The 11,109-nt window shown below is 38.2% G+C and overlaps 1 protein-coding gene across 2 annotated transcripts in view; it reads right to left on the bottom strand.

Moving 5' to 3' along the window:
• The window catches only part of PKNOX1 (PBX/knotted 1 homeobox 1), a 42,556-nt gene extending 36,299 nt beyond the window's left edge, over positions 1-6,257 (bottom strand). Inside the window, exons 1-2 of one of the 2 annotated variants that reach the window (XM_009283007.2) lie at positions 6,238-6,257; positions 466-549 (exon numbers count right to left, since the gene is read on the bottom strand). The gene's annotated coding sequence lies outside the window, so the exon portion shown is untranslated. Of the gene's footprint in view, positions 1-465; positions 550-4,064; positions 4,084-6,237 lie in introns of those variants that run through there. The other variant, XM_019473066.1, reaches the window with a different exon arrangement.
• Positions 6,258-11,109: the final 4,852 nt, after the last annotated feature.

Raw genomic sequence — 11,109 nt, 5'->3', positions numbered from 1 at the left:
CGAGGTGGGTGTTGGTCTCTTCTCCCAAGTAACTAGCGATAGGACAAGAGGAAACGGCCTCAAGTTGCCAGGGGAGTGGTTAAGTCCCCATCCCTGGAGGTATTTAAAAGACGTGTAGATGTGGTGCTTAGGGACATGGTTTAGTGGTGGACTTGGCAGTGCTAGGTTAATGGCTGGACTTGATGATCTTAACGGTCTTTTCCAACCTAAACGATTCCATGATTCCATGATTCTATTTGTTCATTCTTATTTAACTTCAGTCCTGGCACTTGCTGTATAACATAGATCCTTATATTCACATACAAAGTTAAAAAGGAACAAAAATCAAACCAGTAAGCCTGTTTGACACATGAAAAGCATCTAGAACTGGGTTCACTTTTCATCAAAATACATGATGATATTTGCTTCCGGGGCACACTGCTTTCTAAAGGAGATATAAAAATTGGCTGTGAGAAAGCTGCTCACCCCTTTCCTTCAATGGGTTGAAGACGACATTATTTTGTTCCAGCAGAGTGAATCCCACTGATGTACAATGTAGAGGACAGAAACCTAAAAACCAACAGAGAAATATTCAGAAGGAGACAACAGCATAGAACATACTTTCTGAGACAACATGATTAAAGAAAATATTTTGGTTTATTTTGTGGTTCCCTCCCCAAGTTTAAAATAAACTGACAGGATTTTTTTGGCATGTTTTGCAAAATTTTTTTTTTTTCATTTTTAATAATCTCTAATCACACCCACTATCCCATGATATTATCTGAACTTTCCCTCATCTTATTGCATTCACTCTCCATATTTATCTTTGTCTTTGCTGACACCTCTAACAGAAGGCTACATTTAGACTGCTAACTCACTTGCTGTTCAACCTGTATATTTTACTCTCTGGCTCAGTGTCTGTCTGCTTAGACTAGACAAGGCACATCCCAAAAATAAAACTACAAAATGCAAATAGGAATAACTCATCAGTGTTGTGAAAATTAAGCATGAAACCAAGAAAGATGAAAGACTTTTTTTTAATTTACATCTCCTTCATAACCATGCTTCGATTTCACCATGGAACGTATTTGAACGATGGCTATGACCAAGTAATCCACTACATGATAAAAACTAACAGACTACAGGGAGGTGTGTGAGCCATTGTTAGGATCACGTGTTCGGCGAAGACAGGTTCTGCTACAGGATTATTCAGCGATTTTAAGAAGCTGTCAAAACGTTACCGCTTAAATTTACTTTAATTATATTTAATTTAATAGCACCTGTTTGATATATTAAAGCTACTTTTAAAAAGTAACGATTGTGAAAGCAAAGTAGCAAAGATTGTGAAAATGTATTTAGAAAACACAACTGCTGAAAAGCATTAAAAAAAGCCTGCAAAAACTACATCAGGGGAAGTTCCCGACACTAACGTTGCACAAAGGCCATCTGAAATGATATGATGGCTAAAACACACAGCTGAGATCTTGAATCAGATTATCTCCATTTCTCACACAGACAAAGTTTCTGTGTTCCCAATTTTGCCAACTGCATAAGAACTGGAATGACAGTAACTCCAACATTTTTAAAAGTGAAATGAAGTTGGTATTTGGATTTGAGAACCAAAATTTATCCATGCATAGCGTAGAAGTAATGTTTTTCAGACAAGTTCACAGAAAAACAAAATGCTAAGGGCCACCCAATATAGATGCCATCTCTGGTTCACAAAACCTAGCTCTAAAAGAGCAGGGAAGATACTCTGAGGAGTTATAAGGCGGTATAAGCTTCAGTCATTGGTTAGAGATGAAATACTGAGCTAGAAGGAGTTTCGGTCCAAACTGATACACCTAGTCTTGAAGCTTCAAGGGGCAGATGACACATTAAAAGTTCTTACCGCTTTCTCTTACACTGTCAAAGACCTGTGGCCCCAAAGAATGGACTTCCCTCATTTTTGTAACTTCTTAATTCTGTTCTGAGAAGACAGCGTACCCTCTTATTCCCTTCTTTGCACACTATTTATCTTCTATAGTTTTGGTACTCATTTTCACGCACCTCAACTTACTGGGCTATTTTCCAATAGAGGACTTCTCACTATTCATAGCATCTTCTAAATGTAGGTCAGTGCCAGATAAATTGGGATTATCTATTCCTTGTCTCTGCTCAGACATAAAGGACTACTTCGCCATTGCAATTCCGAAAAAACTGCTCCCTTCATTCAGAAACAACTGCAGCAAAGAACAGATTGTGCCACAGCTGCCAGATCTGGTCACTCAAAAATATTTCATGTATGAAGAAGAAAGTAGCCCTTGCCTGCAAAGCCTTCCACTGAAACTCTAGAAATAGGCAAGTTTCTAGACAGTGTACGAGATATCGAGGGCAGAAAGAAAGAGGTACTGAAGAAATGCAGGACCGGGTGAAAGATGCTGCAGAGGAAAAGGTTTGGCTGAGAAAGAGCCAGAGGACATTGCAGTCATATTGCCTTCTTCCAAGAGTCACTTGACAGCAGTTAAGACTAGAGTCTACCCTAAAACATATCAGACAAGAAAACAAGAGAGATCTGAGCTTGCATGTTATGTCCTCTCGCATATCCCAGTGGGGGCAAGAACAGGGAACAGATACACCTGTTAAAGGATGGAGACGATACCAAGGCACCGTGGAGCCTAAACTTGGAAATGCTATTGCCAATTCATTTTTCCTTTTATTCCTCTTGCAGACAAGGCAAAGAGGAATAGTCACGTTATCATAATAAAGAAGATACTTAACTGTGAAACCAAAACCAAGGGCAACTTGCTTTGTCACTTAAAAAGCGTATCACGATTGAAGTTTTTACTACAAAGTAAAATATGACCTTGTTCAGTCAAGCGCAGAACCACCCTCTGTTCAGTCATTCTCTCATTTTGCACGTCAGCTAGTAAGAAACAAAGACCTGTGCATACATTCACATATAAAAATATTAGCAGACATTAAAATCAAGATACATTTATATTTTTATAGATTCAAACAATAATAATGAAGCAATATGTAGAGTATATATGACAACATGCCATCAGGGATTCATTCTACCTTTGCTGCAGTAGTTACCTATCCCTAACCTGCCTACAAAGAGACATTCAGTAAAATTAAGAAAAACAAATCAACATGAAGTTGATGCATACAAGTTCATTAAAACTGTGCTCAGTGAGAACGTACTCCTCATTCAGCAGCAAGGTGGCTTCCATTTCCTCTATGTTATGTACTTACAAAGTATAGTCATTATTTAGAATATTATACTTTTAGAAAGATGATGTTCCTGTTCAGGAATATAATACCAGCCTCAGGGAGTTGCACAACGCAGATACAGCTAAACAGTTATTACACAACAGCTATGCTGTCAGTTTCCCTGAGAGACAAGCCCTAAAAAGCCAAAAAAACCATTTACTTTGTGTCACTTTTTTCCCTTTATTGTTTGGTGGTGCAATAGAGTTATTTATATATTAGTCTTGATGAATAAGAGATTACATTAAAAAACTGAATGCATATTATACTTTAAGAAACTGAAAACTAAAGGTAATTTAAAATCCACCACTCAGGTTAAATTTCTGCAGAAATACAGACTACGCTACAAGCTATCAGACCTTTCTTTGCCTGTAGGATTTTGAACATACATACTACGTAACACTGACTTTATTCAGCAAGACCTCTCCAACATTATATATACCGCTTTGTTGTCCCATTAATCTTTCATAGTATCCTCTTTTCATATCATCCCATTTCAGAACTTAACAAGCCATACTAAGTATTTACATTACAGACTATCTTCCAAGCATCACTACACAATGTCACACAGCATGACAAACAACAAACCATCTCATGAAAAGATTTGTGTCCCTTTAGCAATACACTCTTTGTGTAAACTCTGCTCTCAATATTTTAAAGGAATTCTGGAAATTCTCCTATTTGCAGGTACCAAATATGAATAAAGTATTATAAAAAATGTGCCACTTTACAAGCTAAAATTGCATATGCAGTAACTGATAAAATGAATATTAAGGATGCGAAGATAATATAAATTTCTCAAGACACAACAACAAAAGCAGAATTAAGGGCACCTGGGTCTTTTGAAGAACTTCAGCTCCTTAATTCTGCATACATCCTTTGTGTTCACGCCAGCATACTTCTTGGGAAGCATGCATAATCATGCTTCACATTCATGGTTCATGTAATCGCCAATCTACCATAGCGCTTCTTAACAACAAGGAAGAGAAAGATGAGAAATCCTATCCAATCCAGTCATAAAATAATGTCACCTCAGTAAGCTTAGGTATCCTGCCTCCAGGTAGCTCGTGGCATTGCAGAAGGAAATCCTCAGGTTGCTCTCCTACCTTCTGCAAAATGAAAGCCTCACTCTTCTATTAAAGGATTCTCAAATTCAAGAAACTTCCTGCAGCATCTCAGTTTCTCCTACCCATTTCACACTGTAATTTGACCCTGCTTTATTGGCTCCATAAAGTAATAGTAAGGAATTAAGGGGACTAAACAGAAATTTTGGTAAAAGGAAAACAAAACTTGGCGGAAAGGAAACCTCCCTTCCTTAATGGCTCCGAGACTCCCAAGGGATTAGGGTATGAGGGAGCAAAAATATTTCCCATCACTCCCTCATTCATCCCCAGTATTCACAAAGAAAATGAAGATTCCTTCAGGGTTTTTCTTCTGTATTCTTAACACTGCAAACTGAAGGACATCATAACATTTTAGACCCCAAAATCAAGAAGATAGTGTAGTATCTGCCTTGCTGCTATTGCGGTAAGAGGACTGCATTAGAAAGACTACCAAAAACCCCTTACATACTAGAGGACACGTATCAGCAAATCCACAGCTGGAACTGATTTTAGTACAACTTCCCTACTTAATGATATTTAATTACTTTGTCAAACACAATTTCATTTAAAAAAAAAACAAAAAAAAAAAAACCCCCAAAAAACAGAACTCCACCCTCCACATTTCCCCAGCACTCCCCACATGGATACACAACAGGTTTGCGTACGTGCTCAACACAAGTCCATTCCTTTGCCATTGAAGCCTTTGGAAAATCCACGCAAGCGTGTAGTGAATCTCTTACCTCTGGAGACACTCGTTTTATCATATCCTTCCAGGCAAATTAAACCAAAGCAACGGGAAATCCTATTTTAATCACGATTTGTATCGGCACCCAATAAACTATGACTAAAATTATTCTTGGTTTGTGTTTATACTTTACAGTTTCATAAAGAAAAGACAGAATAACCACCAGTGTCACTATGCCTTTATTGCTACTGAATACTTTACAATGTTAGCAAGCAGTTTATGTAAGCATATGTAAGTTTTTCAACATTTTTATTATAAAACCATTTCTATGAAAGGCTGAATTCCTAGTGCTACTGAAGTATACTTAAAGAATGAAGAAGAGTTTAACTAATAACTGCATTTAAAATGGACTTAAGATGTTGAATGCATAAGAAAATCCCCTCTACACATTTTTGGCATTTAAACACTTCATCAAATTAAGATGTTCCATTGTCAGTTATTTCATTTTTATGTCCTTTATGATTTCAGAAATAATGAGCCTGTCAATGAACCAAGCGTTAACTTGGACTAGCTGATTAAACGAAAGTGACACAAAATCCTGATCCTGCAACTCTCTGTCAAACCCGGTTCCAATCCTCACTAAGTTTTCCAGAATCTTCCCTCTTTTGACTCTAACATTTGGTTGAACATGAACAACTTTGTTTTGCTGCTAAGTGTAGGCCCTAAAATGAACTGTCATTTTCTTTACAAAATGGTAATTAAATAAAAATTCTTCCTTTCCTGCTCCACTTCGTCCACAACTCTTTAGTAACGGTGAACCAGAAGCAATCAGGTCAACTAGTTTTTGCAAGGAAGATGTGCTGTGTTCCAGCCTCTTCCATTCCTGCTGCCAATGCTCTTCACGCTCCCCTACTTTCCTACCCTATTTTTCTTTCTGCTCTTCAGCCTTGTACTACCCTTCCACACCAATGTACAGCTTGTCCTCTTTCTCACCTCTTGCTGTCTCTTGTTCCCCCTACTTCTGACCATTTGTAATTTTGCTAGTACCACCCTCCTCAGGTTCCTGGGCCCACTGCATTTCCACCAAGCTTCAACCTCTCCTCCCCACCTCTCCCCAAACACCAGCCTTCACCCCTCCATGAGTACGACTGCTGCCTAAGCATTCTGGGGTTGGGGGAGAAGCAGAGATAAAGACAGACTATTTAGGGTTAAACTTACCCATCACCTACTGCTGTGGGACGCATCATGCTTAACTACTTGGTCCAGATGATGACTGCACAGCCAGGTGACATGCAAGGACCAACACACAGGAAGATACTCGTGTTACATGGAATATTCAGATAGTTTAGTTAATAAATATTTGCTGAGTAACATGCATGAACCAGTTTTTCAAGAGCTTACGATCTGTTGAAGTTTCTCGAGGAACAGACATATGCTCCGTGTGAATGTTTATGCTCTCTTCCCCTCTCTCCTCTGCAATGCTAAATTCCAGAACTGAAGTGTTGATATAAAATAAGCCAAACAAGCATTTCCCCCCCCCCCGCTTTAAGTTAACATATTTACTTTCTCTTAAAGTAATTTTCAAAATGCTGAGTCATTTTAGCTTAAAGTTTCCGGAATAACCCTGCTCAAACACACACTCATCATGGCAAATTTCAGTATGACTAAGAAATAAGCTACTGAAAACAACATCTCAAAATAAAAAAAAAATAACCAGGTAACCTTACTCCTGGCATTGCTACGATCATGGCCTAGAACACACATAAATTGATCATAGACTGACCTGGAAGTTCAAGTTCTTTAGTTGTAAAACATACAACATAGCGCACACATTTTCGTTCCCATATGCATGTAGAAGTGTATAATGCTCCAATTTCTGTTTCATAATCGCCTCTGTTTCCTTTGAATATAAAAGACTTGGACTTCATTTTTCAGTAATAAGTATTATAATATCCTTTTCCCTTTGTTTTGTTTGCTATGTAATTTGAAAAAAGCTAAGCAGGATGTGAAGTATAGCCACATTTCCTAGCTTCCTCTGTCCTCAAGAAAAAATACAGGCAATTCCAAAAGCTCATGTATAAAATATAAATTGGAATTTGGTGGTTTAAAAAAAAAAAATGATTCCTCTTTTAGTACACCAGCAGTAAGCTACCATATTCTACTTTTTTGCCTGAATTTACTGTCAGCTGCAGAAGACGACAGTTACAGACCCATAGGTACAGCAGGCTAAGGGACAGTACATGATTATCACAGTCAGTCAGCTCCCATTTTCAAAAATCACCTTTTGACTGTCTAAGTACTTAAATGGCCTTCCTGTTTAACAGCAAATAGCTCTTTTATATACATATGTAGGAAAAAAATGAGAACAACAGGGCCTGGAGTAGTTGCTATATTAAAAACAAACAAGCGTGTTCATATGAAGGATGATAAGCAAGCATGTGATGACAAGCAGACCTAAGTTTTATTTCCACCTCTAACACCAGCTTCCTTTTTGTGCTTCAGTAACATACACGACTGGGTATCCCCACGCTGCTGGCAGGGGAACCAAGTTACTGCCCTTTACCAACTTCATATAAGCATGCCAGTGCTCCATTAACAGCGAAGATTGGTATTTCCAGATGCTCGGCGTCGTCATTTTATTTTCTACCCCATTCCTAGTTCCATCTGATGATACCCGTGTTCTACAGTTACCACATGAAACAACCTTATTGAGCAAAGTGAAGAACCTGCTAACAAACGCAAATACTTCCGCATCCAATTATCTTGGGGAGAGCTATAATGGTCCGGGTAAAATACTTTGGTAACATCTGGCAGCAAGCGAGCAAAGGAAAGAACTCTATCAGCAGCTTTTTTCCTTGCTCTTGGAATCCTCTTGCTTAGAAGAGCAATAAGTTGTTTTACATTTTGTACAGCATTGAGCTGTGGTAAAAAAACCCCCCCCCCCCGGGGACTTATCATTTGTAAACCTACAGACTCTTTTAACAAGTGAGACGGAAGCAACCAGCTGCTGCAAGAGAGAAGTAACATTTGTGGAATTTTAAATCTCACACACACAAAAATAATTCAGTCTTTCTTACACCAAAATAACAATATTAATCTGCTTTATTGCAAGCTTTCACATGTGTGCCAGTTTTGCAGAGGTAACATTTGGCTCCCAGACCACTACATAATATTCTGAAATACAATTTGGACTACATCTCTCTTCATTCAGGACATTAACAGAGCCATTAAAACAAGCAGTTCCACTATCACAGTAGTGGTTCTGTGGATCATTCACCCTTGGCTGTCAGTACAGGGCTTAATAACAGCAAAAGAGTTATTCTTTTCCAGGAAATTGAATTGCTCCTAAACACTTCTAAACTTGCTGTGGTAGCAACCAGAATTATTACGACTTTATTGCAGCACTGCATTTACAGTACAGGGAAAGGTATGAGAAAAAAATACAGTCGGAAAGCAAAACTCTGAAAAAGAAAGTACAGCTTCTAGAAGACATATCCATTTTATAAGACTGAAGTATTTAGAATAAACACGTATATTTAGTTCATTCTAAACTCCTTTCAGTTGCACTAATGGAAGACTGCAAGGACTTAGTTTTAAAACGTTATTTTTATATTCGAAACATAATCCGAATCTTTAAAATTGTATCTAGATCAAGAAAGAGTACAGATCAGGGCTGTAAGTTACTTAATATTAGACTAACTTTTTACATGCCAAAGTGAAATTTCCAAATACAAAGTAAAACCCCAACCAACGGTAACAACAACATACACAAAACTTCAAGAATTCTGTTTTCCTATTACCACATAGGAAACGGTAACAAGGTAAATTCCAGTCCAGCAAAGCACTTGAATTACATGATAATAAGACCCACTCCAGATATGAGACAGGTATCAGTATTCAATTTATGTAGAGAAGGATACTCAGGCACAGATAAAAAAACCACATGCCCCAAAATCACCCAGGAGATCAATCAGAATGAACAGTATCAGTCTTCAAAGCCTCAGTGCAGTGCAATAGCCTCTACACTACCTATCTTTACCCTGCGAATGAAATAAATGGAGCTATGCCTTCTACCACTTAACCAAAGCTTACGTTAAGAAAATGTAGTGGAACCTACACTGAAGTTTTTCTGGGGATACTTTAATCATAAGATGACAAGAAAATATGTAAAGCGGTAACAGTCAACAGTTTATTTTATGAAGTGTATAGTATATTTTTACTGAAGATAGAACATATGTGAAAAGAAAAATCAGAATTACTTATTTTGGATAGATTAAAAACAATGACATACCAAGAAGTGTGAAACTGTTTCTTCAGACTGAATAAATGTGAAATGTTTTGGTTTTTTTTTCCCCTCACCAGTTTTTGAAAACTTAAATGTAATGGTTATACATGGCTACACACAGACTCAGAAAAGGATAATACGGCAATTTTATTTTACAGAGCTCTTTAGAAAATGCACTCGCTGTTGCTTGATACTGTAGCAATGACAAGGTCTGGAAATACATAGAAGGATTTCTGATACAATCACAACAATTTGTTTTCTGGTTCAGTAGAATCCATAAAATTTGTACATGCAGCTAGCAAGGACTAACCAGGACTCATTCTTAAACAAGACTTCAGCGCTTACCCAGCTGCAGAAGCTATATCACTTTAACTACACATATATAACTAAAGGGATATAATCCCATAGCACAGGCAGACCGTAAACAGTTTATATCCCATAGAGGAAAGGGAACAACCTGTAAGTGTATTCACAGTACGGAGAATAGCGAGGCGCATACATTTCTTAAGCTGTTGTTAGAATTCCCCTAATCGAACAATCTACACTGGTGAAACTTTGTGCAGAGCATGCTCTAGAATAAAATTATGGACAGTATAACGAACTAACTATATGTGCACGCTTTTGTAAAGACTAAGAAAGAATTACTTTGCTTTTTTAAAAAACAATTAGATGAGACACTTAGCATACATTCAAAATTATCTACACCATCCTGCTATCCTCCATAGGATGCTGGCTCAAGTGTTTTCCAACATCCACAGACCAGACCATGTTGTCCATGCTCCCTACTCCTGTGATCTGTTCAATGGAATGCACACATCATATTCCAAATAGGGGCAAGGACAAAACTGAGTCTTGCCTGGACAGCTCTTAACCGCATGTGACCAAAAAAAAAAAAAAAAAAAAGTAGTAATTCATTGCATGGCATAAAAATTCACTTATAAGGGTACTGTACAGATCTAGAGTCTCATTCTCCCTCCCAAAACCATACTAGTCATTTACTTAGACGTAACTGACAAAAAAGGGTCACAAAGTGCAGCAACAGATTAAAAAAAAAAAAAACCCAACCTATGACTGCGTCTCTAAAATTACATCATATGTTCCCATTTACGACAACAGAAAATATTTAAGAAACAATAAAAAAGATAGCAATAAGCTATACAGAGAAGTAGCACACAGACATGTCAACTACTTATATTGTTAACTGATAAACTCTGGGCCATACAGCTGGCGTTGTGGGAATGGGGGAAAGCTATCGACTACTCCATAGAGACCCGGGACATGTGGCTAATTGAGCCAGTATTTCAGGATAAAACCAGCACTTGATTTATTATTGTTTACACACATCATAAGCAGGGCCTCTGGGCAATGTCAAGTTTCAGCTCCTAATTGTGGCTGTGTGTAAACACTCACAAAGCCTCGGTCTAGGTGTCAAGAAGCCTCTACTCGTAACCGAGCCAACAGACAATGAGGTCACATCAAAAATACATCATAAGCAGGGCCTCTGGGCAATGTCAAGTTTCAGCTCCTAATTGTGGCTGTGTGTAAACACTCACAAAGCCTCGGTCTAGGTGTCAAGAAGCCTCTACTCGTAACCGAGCCAACAGACAATGAGGTCACATCAAAAATAAATAAAAATTAAAAAAAAAAAAAAAGAGGAAGAAACCACCTCACGCCGTAACTGCGCACACTGCCCCAAGTGCCAACCGCTAACAGAATCTGCTTTCTATGAATAAGAGGGGAGGCGGGGGGAGGGGGGAAGCACAGCGAAAGACGCGCCAGCCCCCGCTCTCCCGGGGGCCGGGCCG

The sequence above is a fragment of the Aptenodytes forsteri genome, unplaced genomic scaffold (assembly GCF_000699145.1).
Source record: "Aptenodytes forsteri isolate BGI_AS27 unplaced genomic scaffold, ASM69914v1 Scaffold2, whole genome shotgun sequence".
In the NCBI taxonomy this organism is placed as follows: Eukaryota; Metazoa; Chordata; class Aves; order Sphenisciformes; family Spheniscidae; genus Aptenodytes; species Aptenodytes forsteri.
This window is presented reverse-complemented; position numbering and strand designations above follow the sequence as displayed.